This window comes from Coregonus lavaretus (genome assembly GCF_964263955.1).
Source record: "Coregonus lavaretus genome assembly, chromosome: 39".
NCBI classification, from domain to species: Eukaryota; Metazoa; Chordata; class Actinopteri; order Salmoniformes; family Salmonidae; genus Coregonus; species Coregonus lavaretus.
Genome location: NC_140026.1, coordinates 31,519,067 through 31,536,836, shown reverse-complemented (window position 1 = coordinate 31,536,836; position 17,770 = coordinate 31,519,067).

The window sequence follows — 17,770 nt, the reverse complement described above, 5'->3', positions numbered from 1 at the left end:
CGTCGTCCCACGTTTTCCTTCTGCGCTCATCTCGTCGTCGTCCCACGTTGTCCTTATGCGCTCATCTCGTCGTCGTCCCACGTTGTCTTTCTGCGATCATCTCTTCGTCGTCCCACGTTGTCCTTCTGCGCTCATCTCGTTGTCGTCCCACGTTGTCCTTCTGCGCTCATCTCGTTGTCGTCCCACGTTGTCCTTCTGCGCTCATCTCGTCGTCGTCCCACGTTGTCCTTCTGCGCTCATCTCGTCGTCGTCCCACATTGTCCTTCTGCCCTCATCTCGTCGTCGTCCCACGTTGTCCTTCTGCGCTCATCTCGTCATTGTCCCACGTTGTCCTTCTGCGCTCATCTCGTCGTCGTCCCACGTTATCCTTCTGTGCTCATCTCGTCGTCCTTTTGCGCTCATCTCGTCGTCATCCCACGTTTTCCTTCTGCGCTCATCTCGTCGTCGTCCCACGTTGTCCTTCTGCGCTCATCTCGTTGTCGTCCCACATTGTCCTTCTGCGCTCATCTAGTCGTCGTCCCACGTTGTCCTTCTGCGCTCATCTCGTTGTCGTCCCACGTTGTCCTTCTGCGCTCATCTCGTCGTCGTCCCACGTTGTCCTTCAGCGCTCATCTCGTTGTCGTCCCACGTTGTCCTTCTGCGCTCATCTCGTCGTCGTCCCACGTTGTCTTTCTGCGCTCATCTCGTCGTCGTCCCACGTTGTCCTACTGCGATCATCTCGTCGTCGTCCCACGTTGTCCTTCTGCGCTCATCTCGTCGTCGTCCCACGTTGTCCTTCTGCGCTCATCTCGTCGTCGTCCCACGTTGTCCTTATGCGCTCATCTCGTCGTCGTCCCACGTTGTCTTTCTGCGATCATCTCGTCGTCGTCCCACGTTGTCCTTCTGCGATCATCTCGTCGTCCTTCTGCGCTCATCTCGTCGTCGTCCCACGTTGTCCTTCTGCGCTCATCTCGTCGTCGTAACACGTTGTCCTTCTGCGCTCATCTCGTCGTCGTCCCACGTTGTCCTTCTGCGCTCATCTCGTCGTCGTCCCACGTTATCCTTATGCGCTCATCTCGTCGTCGTCCCACGTTGTCTTTCTGCGATCATCTCGTCGTCGTCCCACGTTGTCCTTCTGCGATCATCTCGTCGTCCTTCTGCGCTCATCTCGTCGTCGTCCCACGTTGTCTTTCTGCGCTCATCTCGTCGTCGTGCCACGTTGTCCTTCTGCGCTCATCTCGTCGTCGTCCCACGTTGTCCTTCTGCGATCATGTCGTCGTCGTCCCACGTTGTCCTTCTGCGCTCATCTCGTCGTCGTCCCACGTTGTCCTTCTGCGATTATCTCGTCGTCCTTCTACGCTCATCGCGTTGTCGTCCCACGTTGTCCTTCTACGCTCATCGCGTTGTCGTCCCACGTTGTCCTTCTGCGCTCATCTCGTCGTCGTCCCACGTTGTCCTTCTGCGCTCATCACATCGTTTTCCCACGTTGTCCTTCTGCGCTCATCTCGTCGTCATCCCACGTTGTCCTTCTGCGCTCATCTCGTCGTTGTCCCACGTTTTCCTTCTGCGCTCATCTCGTCGTCGTCCCACGTTGTCCTTATGCGCTCATCTCATCGTCGTCCCACGTTGTCTTTCTGCGATCATCTCTTCGTCGTCCCACGTTGTCCTTCTGTGCTCATCTCGTTGTCGTCCCACGTTGTCCTTCTGCGCTCATCTCGTTGTCGTCCCACGTTGTCCTTCTGCGCTCATCTCGTCGTCGTCCCACGTTGTCCTTCTGCGCTCATCTCGTCGTCGTCCCACATTGTGCTTCTGCCCTCATCTCGTCGTCGTCCCACGTTGTCCTTCTGCGTTCATCTCGTCATTGTCCCACGTTGTCCTTCTGCGCTCATCTCGTCGTCGTCCCACGTTATCCTTCTGTGCTCATCTCGTCGTCCTTCTGCGCTCATCTCGTCGTCATCCCACGTTGTCCTTCTGCGCTCATCTCGTCGTCGTCCCACGTTGTCCTTCTGCGCTCATCTCGTTGTCGTCCCACATTGTCCTTCTGCGCTCATCTAGTCGTCGTCCCACGTTGTCCTTCTGCGCTCATCTCGTTGTCGTCCCACGTTGTCCTTCTGCGATCATCTCGTCGTCCTTCTGCGCTCATCTCGTCGTCGTGCCACATTGTCCTTCAGTGCTCATCTCGTTGTCGTCCCACGTTGTCCTTCTGCGCTCATCTCGTCGTCGTCCCACGTTGTCTTTCTGCGCTCATCTCGTCGTCGTCCCACGTTGTCCTACTGCGATCATCTCGTCGTCGTCCCACGTTGTCCTTCTGCGCTCATCTCGTCGTCGTCCCACGTTGTCCTTCTGCGCTCATCTCGTCGTCGTCCCACGTTGTCCTTATGCGCTCATCTCGTCGTTGTCCCACGTTTTCCTTCTGCGCTCATCTCGTCGTCGTCCCACGTTGTCCTTATGCGCTCATCTCATCGTCGTCCCACGTTGTCTTTCTGCGATCACTATCTGCTGTAAATCTTGTCAAAAATTAGCAGATTCACTACATTCCAAACAACTGCCGATTTGACCACTAACGCAACAAGTTTGAGAAAAATGGTATCATATAATGAAATCTTCCCCTACTTCTCTGCTTTTCAAATCCACAATCGATTTCAAAATCGCATCAACCAATCAGAAACTAGAGCTGTTTTAGAAAGGCACTGTTGGTGGGATACTATCTGCTGTAAATCTTGTCAAAAATTAGCAGATTAACTACATTCCAAACAACTGCCGATTTCACCACTAACGCAACAAGTTTGAGAAAAATGGTATCATATAATGAAATCTTCCCCTACTACTCTGCTTTTCAAATCCACAATCGATTTCAAAATCGCATCAACCAATCAGAAACTAGAGCTGTTTTAGAAAGGAACTGTTGGTGGGTACTATCTGCTGTAAATCTTGTCAAAAATTAGCAGATTCACTACATTCCAAACAACTGCCGATTTGACCACTAACGCAACAAGTTTGAGAAAAATGGTATCATTTAATGAAATCTTCCCCTACTACTCTGCTTTTCAAATCCACAATCGATTTCAAAATCGCATCATCCAATCAGAAACTAGAGCTGTTTTAGAAAGGCACTGTTGGTGGGTTACTATCTGCTGTAAATCTAGTCCTTATGCGCTCATCTCGTCGTCGTCCCACGTTGTCTTTCTGCGATCATCTCGTCGTCGTCCCACGTTGTCCTTCTGCGATCATCTCGTCGTCCTTCTGCGCTCATCTCGTCGTCGTCCCACGTTGTCTTTCTGCGCTCATCTCGTCGTCGTGCCACGTTGTCCTTCTGCGCTCATCTCGTCGTCGTCCCACGTTGTCCTTCTGCGATCATCTCGTCGTCGTCCCACGTTGTCCTTCTGCGCTCATCTCGTCGTCGTCCCACGTTGTCCTTCTGCGATTATCTCGTCGTCCTTCTACGCTCATCGCGTTGTCGTCCCACGTTGTCCTTCTACGCTCATCGCGTTGTCGTCCCACGTTGTCCTTCTGCGCTCATCTCGTCGTCGTCCCACGTTGTCCTTCTGCGCTCATCACATCGTTTTCCCACGTTGTCCTTCTGCGCTCATCTCGTCGTCATCCCACGTTGTCCTTCTGCGCTCATCTCGTCGTTGTCCCACGTTTTCCTTCTGCGCTCATCTCGTCGTCGTCCCACGTTGTCCTTATGCGCTCATCTCATCGTCGTCCCACGTTGTCTTTCTGCGATCATCTCTTCGTCGTCCCACGTTGTCCTTCTGTGCTCATCTCGTTGTCGTCCCACGTTGTCCTTCTGCGCTCATCTCGTTGTCGTCCCACGTTGTCCTTCTGCGCTCATCTCGTCGTCGTCCCACGTTGTCCTTCTGCGCTCATCTCGTCGTCGTCCCACATTGTCCTTCTGCCCTCATCTCGTCGTCGTCCCACGTTGTCCTTCTGCGTTCATCTCGTCATTGTCCCATGTTGTCCTTCTGCGCTCATCTCGTCGTCGTCCCACGTTATCCTTCTGTGCTCATCTCGTCGTCCTTCTGCGCTCATCTCGTCGTCATCCCACGTTGTCCTTCTGCGCTCATCTCGTCGTCGTCCCACGTTGTCCTTCTGCGCTCATCTCGTTGTCGTCCCACATTGTCCTTCTGCGCTCATCTAGTCGTCGTCCCACGTTGTCCTTCTGCGCTCATCTCGTTGTCGTCCCACGTTGTCCTTCTGCGATCATCTCGTCGTCCTTCTGCGCTCATCTCGTCGTCGTGCCACATTGTCCTTCAGTGCTCATCTCGTTGTCGTCCCACGTTGTCCTTCTGCGCTCATCTCGTCGTCGTCCCACGTTGTCTTTCTGCGCTCATCTCGTCGTCGTCCCACGTTGTCCTACTGCGATCATCTCGTCGTCGTCCCACGTTGTCCTTCTGCGCTCATCTCGTCGTCGTCCCACGTTGTCCTTCTGCGCTCATCTCGTCGTCGTCCCACGTTGTCCTTATGCGCTCATCTCGTCGTCGTCCCACGTTGTCTTTCTGCGATCATCTCGTCGTCGTCCCACGTTGTCCTTCTGCGATCATCTCGTCGTCCTTCTGCGCTCATCTCGTCGTCGTCCCACGTTGTCCTTCTGCGCTCATCTCGTCGTCGTAACACGTTGTCCTTCTGCGCTCATCTCGTCGTCGTCCCACGTTGTCTTTCTGCGCTCATCTCGTTGTCGTCCCACGTTGTCCTTCTGCGATCATCTCGTCGTCGTCCCACGTTGTCCTTCTGCGCTCATCTCGTCGTCGTGCCACGTTGTCCTTCTGCGCTCATCTCGTCGTCGTCCCACGTTGGTGGGTTACTATCTGCTGTAAATCTTGTCAAAAATTAGCAGATTCACTACATTCCAAACAACTGCCGATTTGACCACTAACGCAACAAGTTTGAGAAAAATGGTATCATATAATGAAATCTTCCCCTACTTCTCTGCTTTTCAAATCCACAATCGATTTCAAAATCGCATCAACCAATCAGAAACTAGAGCTGTTTTAGAAAGGCACTGTTGGTGGGATACTATCTGCTGTAAATCTTGTCAAAAATTAGCAGATTAACTACATTCCAAACAACTGCCGATTTCACCACTAACGCAACAAGTTTGAGAAAAATGGTATCATATAATGAAATCTTCCCCTACTACTCTGCTTTTCAAATCCACAATCGATTTCAAAATCGCATCAACCAATCAGAAACTAGAGCTGTTTTAGAAAGGAACTGTTGGTGGGTACTATCTGCTGTAAATCTTGTCAAAAATTAGCAGATTCACTACATTCCAAACAACTGCCGATTTGACCACTAACGCAACAAGTTTGAGAAAAATGGTATCATTTAATGAAATCTTCCCCTACTACTCTGCTTTTCAAATCCACAATCGATTTCAAAATCGCATCATCCAATCAGAAACTAGAGCTGTTTTAGAAAGGCACTGTTGGTGGGTTACTATCTGCTGTAAATCTTGTCAGAAAATAGCAGATTCACTACATTCCAAACAACTGCCGATTTGACCACTAACGCAACAAGTTTGAGAAAAATGGTATCATATAATGAAATCTTCCCCTACTTCTCTGCTTTTCAAATCCACAATCGATTTCAAAATCGCATCAACCAATCAGAAACTAGAGCTGTTTTAGAAAGGCACTGTTTTGTGGGTTACTATCTGCTGTAAATCTTGTCAAAAATTAGCAGATTCACTACATTCCAAACAACTGCCGATTTGACCACTAACGCAACAAGTTTGAGAAAAATAGTATCATATAATGAAATCTTCCCCTACTACTCTGCTTTTCAAATCCACAATCGATTTCAAAATCGCATCATCCAATCAGAAACTAGAGCTGTTTTAGAAAGGCACTGTTGGTGGGTTACTATCTGCTGTAAATCTTGTCAAAAATTAGCAGATTCACTACATTCCAAACAACTGCCGATTTGACCACTAACGCAACAAATTTGAGAAAAATGGTATCATATAATGAAATCTTCCCCTACTACTCTGCTTTTCAAATCCACAATCGATTTCAAAATTGCATCATCCAATCAGAAACTAGAGCTGTTTTAGAAAGGCACTGTTGGTGGGTTACTGTCTGCTGTAAATCTTGTCAAAAATTAGCAGATTCACTACATTCCAAACAACTGCCGATTTGACCACTAACGCAACAAGTTTGAGAAAAATGGTATCATATAATGAAATCTTCCCCTACTACTCTGCTTTTCAAATCAACAATCGATTTCAAAATCGCATCAACCAATCAGAAACTAGAGCTGTTTTAGAAAGGCACTGTTGGTGGGTTACTATCTGCTGTAAATCTTGTCAGAAAATAGCAGATTCACTACATTCCAAACAACTGCCGATTTGACCACTAACGCAACAAGTTTGAGAAAAATGGTATCATATGATGAAATCTTCCCCTACTTCTCTGCTTTTCAAATCCACAATCGATTTCAAAATCGCATCAACCAATCAGAAACTAGAGCTGTTTCAGAAAGGCACTGTTGGTGGGATACTATCTGCTGTAAATCTTGTCAAAAATTAGCAGATTAACTACATTCCAAACAACTGCCGATTTGACCACTAACGCAACAAGTTACAGAAAAATGGTATCATATAGTGAAATCTTCCCCTACTACTCTGCTTTTCAAATCCACAATCAATTTCAAAATCGCATCATCCTATCAGAAACTAGAGCTGTTTTAGAAAGGCACTGTTGGTGGGTTACTATCTGCTGTAAATCTTGTCAAAAATTAGCAGATTCACTACATTCCAAACAACTGCCGATTTCACCACTAACGCAACAAGTTTGAGAAAAACGGTATCATATAATGAAATCTTCCCCTACTACTCTGCTTTTCAAATCCACAATCGATTTCAAAATCGCATCAACCAATCAGAAACTAGAGCTGTTTTAGAAAGGCACTGTTTTGTGGGTTACTATCTGCTGTAAATCTTGTCAAAAATTAGCAGATTCACTACATTCCAAACAACTGCCGATTTGACCACTAACGCAACAAGTTTGAGAAAATGGTATCATATAATGAAATCTTCCCCTACTACTCTGCTTTTCAAATCCACAATCGATTTCAAAATTGCATCATCCAATCAGAAACTAGAGCTGTTTTAGAAAGGCACTGTTGGTGGGTTACTATCTGCTGTAAATCTTGTCAAAAATTAGCAGATTCACTACATTCCAAACAACTGCCGATTTGACCACTAACGCAACAAGTTTGAGAAAAATGGTATCATTTAATGAAATCTTCCCCTACTACTCTGCTTTTCAAATCCACAATCGATTTCAAAATCGCATCATCCAATCAGAAACTAGAGCTGTTTTAGAAAGGCACTGTTGGTGGGTTACTATCTGCTGTAAATCTTGTCAGAAAATAGCAGATTCACTACATTCCAAACAACTGCCGATTTGACCACTAACGCAACAAGTTTGAGAAAAATGGTATCATATAATGAAATCTTCCCCTACTACTTTGCTTTTCAAATCCACAATCGATTTCAAAATCGCATCTACCAATCAGAAACTAGAGCTGTTTTAGAAAGGCACTGTTGGTGGGTTACTATCTGCTGTAAATCTTGTCAAAAATTAGCAGATTCACTACATTCCAAACAACTGCCGATTTGACCACTAATGCAACAAGTTTGAGAAAAATGGTATCATATAATGAAATCTTCCCCTACTACTCTGCTTTTCAAATCAACAATCGATTTCAAAATCGCATCAACCAATCAGAAACTAGAGCTGTTTTAGAAAGGCACTGTTGGTGGGTTACTATCTGCTGTAAATCTTGTCAAAAATTAGCAGATTCACTACATTCCAAACAACTGCCGATTTCACCACTAACGCAACAAGTTTGAGAAAAATGGTATCATATAATGAAATCTTCCCCTACTACTCTGCTTTTCAAATCCAAAATCGATTTCAAAATCGCATCAACCAATCAGAAACTAGAGCTGTTTTAGAAAGGCACTGTTTTGTGGGTTACTATCTGCTTTAAATCTTGTCAAAAATTAGCAGATTCACTACATTCCAAACAACTGCCGATTTGACCACTAACGCAACAAGTTTGAGAAAAATGGTATCATATAATGAAATCTTCCCCTACTACTCTGCTTTTCAAATCCACAATCGATTTCAAAATCGCATCATCCAATCAGAAACTAGAGCTGTTTTAGAAAGGCACTGTTGGTGGGTTACTATCTGCTGTAAATCTTGTCAAAAATTAGCAGATTCACTACATTCCAAACAACTGCCGATTTGACCACTAACGCAACAAATTTGAGAAAAATGGTATCATATAATGAAATCTTCCCCTACTACTCTGCTTTTCAAATCCACAATCGATTTCAAAATTGCATCATCCAATCAGAAACTAGAGCTGTTTTAGAAAGGCACTGTTGGTGGGTTACTATCTGCTGTAAATCTTGTCAAAAATTAGCAGATTCACTACATTCCAAACAACTGCCGATTTGACCACTAACGCAACAAGTTTGAGAAAAATGGTATCATTTAATGAAATCTTCCCCTACTACTCTGCTGTTCAAATCCACAATCGATTTCAAAATCGCATCATCCAATCAGAAACTAGAGCTGTTTTAGAAAGGCACTGTTGGTGGGTTACTATCTGCTGTAAATCTTGTCAGAAAATAGCAGATTCACTACATTCCAAACAACTAACGATTTGACCACTAACGCAACAAGTTTGAGAAAAATGGTATCATATAATGAAATCTTCCCCTACTACTCTGCTTTTCAAATCAACAATCGATTTCAAAATCGCATCAACCAATCAGAAACTAGAGCTGTTTTAGAAAGGCACTGTTGGTGGGTTACTATCTGCTGTAAATCTTGTCAGAAAATAGCAGATTCACTACATTCCAAACAACTGCCGATTTGACCACTAACGCAACAAGTTTGAGAAAAATGGTATCATATAATGAAATCTTCCCCTACTACTCTGCTTTTCAAATCCACAATCGATTTCAAAATCGCATCAATCAATCAGAAACTAGAGCTGTTTTAGAAAGGCACTGTTGGTGGGTCACTATCTGCTGTAAATCTTGTCAGAAAATAGCAGATTCACTACATTCCAAACAACTGCCGATTTGACCACTAACGCAACAAGTTTGAGAAAAATGGTATCATATGATGAAATCTTCCCCTACTTCTCTGCTTTTCAAATCCACAATCGATTTCAAAATCGCATCAACCAATCAGAAACTAGAGCTGTTTTAGAAAGGCACTGTTGGTGGGATATTATCTGCTGTAAATCTTGTAAAAAATTAGCAGATTAACTACATTCCAAACAACTGCCGATTTGACCACTAACGCAACAAGTTTGAGAAAAATGGTATCATATAATGAAATCTTCCCCTACTACTCTGCTTTTCAAATCAACAATCGATTTCAAAATCGCATCAACCAATCAGAAACTAGAGCTGTTTTAGAAAGGCACTGTTGGTGGGTTACTATCTGCTGTAAATCTTGTCAGAAAATAGCAGATTCACTACATTCCAAACAACTGCCGATTTGACCACTAACGCAACAAGTTTGAGAAAAATGGTATCATATGATGAAATCTTCCCCTACTTCTCTGCTTTTCAAATCCACAATCGATTTCAAAATCGCATCAACCAATCAGAAACTAGAGCTGTTTCAGAAAGGCACTGTTGGTGGGATACTATCTGCTGTAAATCTTGTCAAAAATTAGCAGATTAACTACATTCCAAACAACTGCCGATTTGACCACTAACGCAACAAGTTACAGAAAAATGGTATCATATAGTGAAATCTTCCCCTACTACTCTGCTTTTCAAATCCACAATCAATTTCAAAATCGCATCATCCTATCAGAAACTAGAGCTGTTTTAGAAAGGCACTGTTGGTGGGTTACTATCTGCTGTAAATCTTGTCAAAAATTAGCAGATTCACTACATTCCAAACAACTGCCGATTTCACCACTAACGCAACAAGTTTGAGAAAAACGGTATCATATAATGAAATCTTCCCCTACTACTCTGCTTTTCAAATCCACAATCGATTTCAAAATCGCATCAACCAATCAGAAACTAGAGCTGTTTTAGAAAGGCACTGTTTTGTGGGTTACTATCTGCTGTAAATCTTGTCAAAAATTAGCAGATTCACTACATTCCAAACAACTGCCGATTTGACCACTAACGCAACAAGTTTGAGAAAATGGTATCATATAATGAAATCTTCCCCTACTACTCTGCTTTTCAAATCCACAATCGATTTCAAAATTGCATCATCCAATCAGAAACTAGAGCTGTTTTAGAAAGGCACTGTTGGTGGGTTACTATCTGCTGTAAATCTTGTCAAAAATTAGCAGATTCACTACATTCCAAACAACTGCCGATTTGACCACTAACGCAACAAGTTTGAGAAAAATGGTATCATTTAATGAAATCTTCCCCTACTACTCTGCTTTTCAAATCCACAATCGATTTCAAAATCGCATCATCCAATCAGAAACTAGAGCTGTTTTAGAAAGGCACTGTTGGTGGGTTACTATCTGCTGTAAATCTTGTCAGAAAATAGCAGATTCACTACATTCCAAACAACTGCCGATTTGACCACTAACGCAACAAGTTTGAGAAAAATGGTATCATATAATGAAATCTTCCCCTACTACTTTGCTTTTCAAATCCACAATCGATTTCAAAATCGCATCTACCAATCAGAAACTAGAGCTGTTTTAGAAAGGCACTGTTGGTGGGTTACTATCTGCTGTAAATCTTGTCAAAAATTAGCAGATTCACTACATTCCAAACAACTGCCGATTTGACCACTAATGCAACAAGTTTGAGAAAAATGGTATCATATAATGAAATCTTCCCCTACTACTCTGCTTTTCAAATCAACAATCGATTTCAAAATCGCATCAACCAATCAGAAACTAGAGCTGTTTTAGAAAGGCACTGTTGGTGGGTTACTATCTGCTGTAAATCTTGTCAAAAATTAGCAGATTCACTACATTCCAAACAACTGCCGATTTCACCACTAACGCAACAAGTTTGAGAAAAATGGTATCATATAATGAAATCTTCCCCTACTACTCTGCTTTTCAAATCCAAAATCGATTTCAAAATCGCATCAACCAATCAGAAACTAGAGCTGTTTTAGAAAGGCACTGTTTTGTGGGTTACTATCTGCTGTAAATCTTGTCAAAAATTAGCAGATTCACTACATTCCAAACAACTGCCGATTTGACCACTAACGCAACAAGTTTGAGAAAAATGGTATCATATAATGAAATCTTCCCCTACTACTCTGCTTTTCAAATCCACAATCGATTTCAAAATCGCATCATCCAATCAGAAACTAGAGCTGTTTTAGAAAGGCACTGTTGGTGGGTTACTATCTGCTGTAAATCTTGTCAAAAATTAGCAGATTCACTACATTCCAAACAACTGCCGATTTGACCACTAACGCAACAAATTTGAGAAAAATGGTATCATATAATGAAATCTTCCCCTACTACTCTGCTTTTCAAATCCACAATCGATTTCAAAATTGCATCATCCAATCAGAAACTAGAGCTGTTTTAGAAAGGCACTGTTGGTGGGTTACTATCTGCTGTAAATCTTGTCAAAAATTAGCAGATTCACTACATTCCAAACAACTGCCGATTTGACCACTAACGCAACAAGTTTGAGAAAAATGGTATCATTTAATGAAATCTTCCCCTACTACTCTGCTGTTCAAATCCACAATCGATTTCAAAATCGCATCATCCAATCAGAAACTAGAGCTGTTTTAGAAAGGCACTGTTGGTGGGTTACTATCTGCTGTAAATCTTGTCAGAAAATAGCAGATTCACTACATTCCAAACAACTAACGATTTGACCACTAACGCAACAAGTTTGAGAAAAATGGTATCATATAATGAAATCTTCCCCTACTACTCTGCTTTTCAAATCAACAATCGATTTCAAAATCGCATCAACCAATCAGAAACTAGAGCTGTTTTAGAAAGGCACTGTTGGTGGGTTACTATCTGCTGTAAATCTTGTCAGAAAATAGCAGATTCACTACATTCCAAACAACTGCCGATTTGACCACTAACGCAACAAGTTTGAGAAAAATGGTATCATATAATGAAATCTTCCCCTACTACTCTGCTTTTCAAATCCACAATCGATTTCAAAATCGCATCAATCAATCAGAAACTAGAGCTGTTTTAGAAAGGCACTGTTGGTGGGTCACTATCTGCTGTAAATCTTGTCAGAAAATAGCAGATTCACTACATTCCAAACAACTGCCGATTTGACCACTAACGCAACAAGTTTGAGAAAAATGGTATCATATGATGAAATCTTCCCCTACTTCTCTGCTTTTCAAATCCACAATCGATTTCAAAATCGCATCAACCAATCAGAAACTAGAGCTGTTTTAGAAAGGCACTGTTGGTGGGATATTATCTGCTGTAAATCTTGTAAAAAATTAGCAGATTAACTACATTCCAAACAACTGCCGATTTGACCACTAACGCAACAAGTTTGAGAAAAATGGTATCATATAATGAAATCTTCCCCTACTACACTGCTTTTCAAATCCACAATCGATTTCAAAATCGCATCATCCTATCAGAAACTAGAGCTGTTTTAGAAAGGCACTGTTGGTGGGTTACTATCTGCTGTAAATCTTGTCAAAAATTAGCAGATTCACTACATTCCAAACAACTGCCGATTTGACCACTAACGCAACAAGTTTGAGAAAAACGGTATCATATAATGAAATCTTCCCCTACTACTCTGCTTTTCAAATCCACAATCGATTTCAAAATCGCATCAACCAATCAGAAACTAGAGCTGTTTTAGAAAGGCACTGTTGGTGGGTTACTATCTGCTGTAAATCTTGTCAAAAATTAGCAGATTCACTACATTCCAAACAACTGCCGATTTGACCACTAACGCAACAAGTTTGAGAAAAACGGTATCATATAATGAAATCTTCCCCTACTACTCTGCTTTTCAAATCCACAATCGATTTCAAAATCGCATCATCCAATCAGAAACTAGAGCTGTTTTAGAAAGGCACTGTTGGTGGGTTACTATCTGCTGTAAATCTTGTCAAAAATTAGCAGATTCACTACATTCCAAACAACTGCCGATTTGACCACTAACGCAACAAGTTTGAGAAAAATGGTATCATATAATGAAATCTTCCCCTACTACTCTGCTTTTCAAATCCACAATCGATTTCAAAATCGCATCAACCAATCAGAAACTAGAGCTGTTTTAGAAAGGCACTGTTGGTGGGTCACTATCTGCTGTAAATGTTGTCAAAAATTAGCAGATTCACTACATTCCAAACAACTGCCGATTTGACCACTAACGCAACAAGTTTGAGAAAAATGGTATCATATAATGAAATCTTCCCCTACTACTCTGCTTTTCAAATCCACAATCGATTTCAAAATCGCATCAACCAATCAGAAACTAGAGCTGTTTTAGAAAGGCACTGTTGGTGGGTTACTATCTGCTGTAAATCTTGTCAAAAATTAGCAGATTCACTACATTCCAAACAACTGCCGATTTGACCACTAACGCAACAAGTTTGAGAAAAATGGTATCATATAATGAAATCTTCCCCTACTACTCTGCTTTTCAAATCCACAATCGATTTCAAAATTGCATCATCCAATCAGAAACTAGAGCTGTTTTAGAAAGGCACTGTTGGTGGGTTACTATCTGCTGTAAATCTTGTAAAAAATTAGCAGATTCACTACATTCCAAACAACTGCCGATTTGACCACTAACGCAACAAGTTTGAGAAAAATGGTATCATTTAATGAAATCTTCCCCTACTACTCTGCTTTTCAAATCCACAATCGATTTCAAAATCGCATCATCCAATCAGAAACTAGAGCTGTTTTAGAAAGGCACTGTTGGTGGGTTACTATCTGCTGTAAATCTTGTCAGAAAATAGCAGATTCACTACATTCCAAACAACTGCTGATTTGACCACTAACGCAACAAGTTTGAGAAAAATGGTATCATATAATGAAATCTTCCCCTACTACTCTGCTTTTCAAATCCACAATCGATTTCAAAATCGCATCAACCAATCAGAAACTAGAGCTGTTTTAGAAAGGCACTGTTGGTGGGTTACTATCTGCTGTAAATCTTGTCAGAAAATAGCAGATTCACTACATCCCAAACAACTGCCGAATTGTCCACTAACGCAACCAATTTGAGAAAAATGGTATGATATAATAAAATCTTCCCCTACTACTCTGCTTTTCAAATCCACAATCGATTTCAAAATCGCATCAACCAATCAGAAACTAGAGCTGTTTTAGAAAGGCACTGTTGGTGGGTTACTATCTGCTGTAAATCTTGTCAAAAATTAGCAGATTCACTACATTCCAAACAACTGCCGATTTGACCACTAACGCAACAAGTTTGAGAAAAATTGTATCATATAATGAAATCTTCCCCTACTACTCTGCTTTTCAAATCCACAATCGATTTCAAAATCGCATCAACCAATCAGAAACTAGAGCTGTTTTAGAAAGGCACTGTTGGTGGGATATTATCTGCTGTAAATCTTGTAAAAAATTAGCAGATTAACTACATTCCAAACAACTGCCGATTTGACCACTAACGCAACAAGTTTGAGAAAAATGGTATCATATAATGAAATCTTCCCCTACTACACTGCTTTTCAAATCCACAATCGATTTCAAAATCGCATCATCCTATCAGAAACTAGAGCTGTTTTAGAAAGGCACTGTTGGTGGGTTACTATCTGCTGTAAATCTTGTCAAAAATTAGCAGATTCACTACATTCCAAACAACTGCCGATTTGACCACTAACGCAACAAGTTTGAGAAAAACGGTATCATATAATGAAATCTTCCCCTACTACTCTGCTTTTCAAATCCACAATCGATTTCAAAATCGCATCAACCAATCAGAAACTAGAGCTGTTTTAGAAAGGCACTGTTGGTGGGTTACTATCTGCTGTAAATCTTGTCAAAAATTAGCAGATTCACTACATTCCAAACAACTGCCGATTTGACCACTAACGCAACAAGTTTGAGAAAAACGGTATCATATAATGAAATCTTCCCCTACTACTCTGCTTTTCAAATCCACAATCGATTTCAAAATCGCATCATCCAATCAGAAACTAGAGCTGTTTTAGAAAGGCACTGTTGGTGGGTTACTATCTGCTGTAAATCTTGTCAAAAATTAGCAGATTCACTACATTCCAAACAACTGCCGATTTGACCACTAACGCAACAAGTTTGAGAAAAATGGTATCATATAATGAAATCTTCCCCTACTACTCTGCTTTTCAAATCCACAATCGATTTCAAAATCGCATCAACCAATCAGAAACTAGAGCTGTTTTAGAAAGGCACTGTTGGTGGGTCACTATCTGCTGTAAATCTTGTCAAAAATTAGCAGATTCACTACATTCCAAACAACTGCCGATTTGACCACTAACGCAACAAGTTTGAGAAAAATGGTATCATATAATGAAATCTTCCCCTACTACTCTGCTTTTCAAATCCACAATCGATTTCAAAATCGCATCAACCAATCAGAAACTAGAGCTGTTTTAGAAAGGCACTGTTGGTGGGTTACTATCTGCTGTAAATCTTGTCAAACATTAGCAGATTCACTACATTCCAAACAACTGCCGATTTGACCACTAACGCAACAAGTTTGAGAAAAATGGTATCATATAATGAAATCTTCCCCTACTACTCTGCTTTTCAAATCCACAATCGATTTCAAAATTGCATCATCCAATCAGAAACTAGAGCTGTTTTAGAAAGGCACTGTTGGTGGGTTACTATCTGCTGTAAATCTTGTAAAAAATTAGCAGATTCACTACATTCCAAACAACTGCCGATTTGACCACTAACGCAACAAGTTTGAGAAAAATGGTATCATTTAATGAAATCTTCCCCTACTACTCTGCTTTTCAAATCCACAATCGATTTCAAAATCGCATCATCCAATCAGAAACTAGAGCTGTTTTAGAAAGGCACTGTTGGTGGGTTACTATCTGCTGTAAATCTTGTCAAAAATTAGCAGATTCACTACATTCCAAACAACTGCCGATTTGACCACTAACGCAACAAGTTTGAGAAAAATTGTATCATATAATGAAATCTTCCCCTACTACTCTGCTTTTCAAATCCACAATCGATTTCAAAATCGCATCAACCAATCAGAAACTAGAGCTGTTTTAGAAAGGCACTGTTGGTGGGTTACTATCTGCTGTAAATCTTGTCAAAAATTAGCAGATTCACTACATTCCAAACAACTGCCGATTTGACCACTTACGCAACAAGTTTGAGAAAAATGGTATCATATAATGAAATCTTCCCCTACTACTCTGCTTTTCAAATCCACAATCGATTTCAAAATCGCATCAACCAATCAGAAACTAGAGCTGTTTTAGAAAGGCACTGTTGGTGGGTTACTATCTGCTGTAAATCTTGTCAAAAATTAGCAGATTCACTACATTCCAAACAACTGCCGATTTGACCACTAACGCAACAAGTTTGAGAAAAACGGTATCATATAATGAAATCTTCCCCTACTACTCTGCTTTTCAAATCCACATTGGATTTCAAAATCGCATCAACCAATCAGAAACTAGATCTGTTTTAGAAAGGCACTGTTGGTGGGTTACTATCTGCTGTAAATCTTGTCAGAAAATAGCAGATTCACTACATTCCAAACAACTGCCGATTTGACCACTAACGCAACAAGTTTGAGAAAAATGGTATCATATAATGAAATCTTCCCCTACTACTCTGCTTTTCAAATCCACAATCGATTTCAAAATCGCATCAACCAATCAGAAACTAGAGCTGTTTTAGAAAGGCACTGTTGGTGGGTCACTATCTGCTGTAAATCTTGTCAGAAAATAGCAGATTCACTACATTCCAAACAACTGCCGATTTGACCACTAACGCAACAAGTTTGAGAAAAATGGTATCATATGATGAAATCTTCCCCTACTTCTCTGCTTTTCAAATCCACAATCGATTTCAAAATCGCATCAACCAATCAGAAACTAGAGCTGTTTTAGAAAGGCACTGTTGGTGGGATATTATCTGCTGTAAATCTTGTAAAAAATTAGCAGATTAACTACATTCCAAACAACTGCCGATTTGACCACTAACGCAACAAGTTTGAGAAAAATGGTATCATATAATGAAATCTTCCCCTACTACACTGCTTTTCAAATCCACAATCGATTTCAAAATCGCATCATCCTATCAGAAACTAGAGCTGTTTTAGAAAGGCACTGTTGGTGGGTTACTATCTGCTGTAAATCTTGTCAAAAATTAGCAGATTCACTACATTCCAAACAACTGCCGATTTGACCACTAACGCAACAAGTTTGAGAAAAACGGTATCATATAATGAAATCTTCCCCTACTACTCTGCTTTTCAAATCCACAATCGATTTCAAAATCGCATCAACCAATCAGAAACTAGAGCTGTTTTAGAAAGGCACTGTTGGTGGGTTACTATCTGCTGTAAATCTTGTCAAAAATTAGCAGATTCACTACATTCCAAACAACTGCCGATTTGACCACTAACGCAACAAGTTTGAGAAAAACGGTATCATATAATGAAATCTTCCCCTACTACTCTGCTTTTCAAATCCACAATCGATTTCAAAATCGCATCATCCAATCAGAAACTAGAGCTGTTTTAGAAAGGCACTGTTGGTGGGTTACTATCTGCTGTAAATCTTGTCAAAAATTAGCAGATTCACTACATTCCAAACAA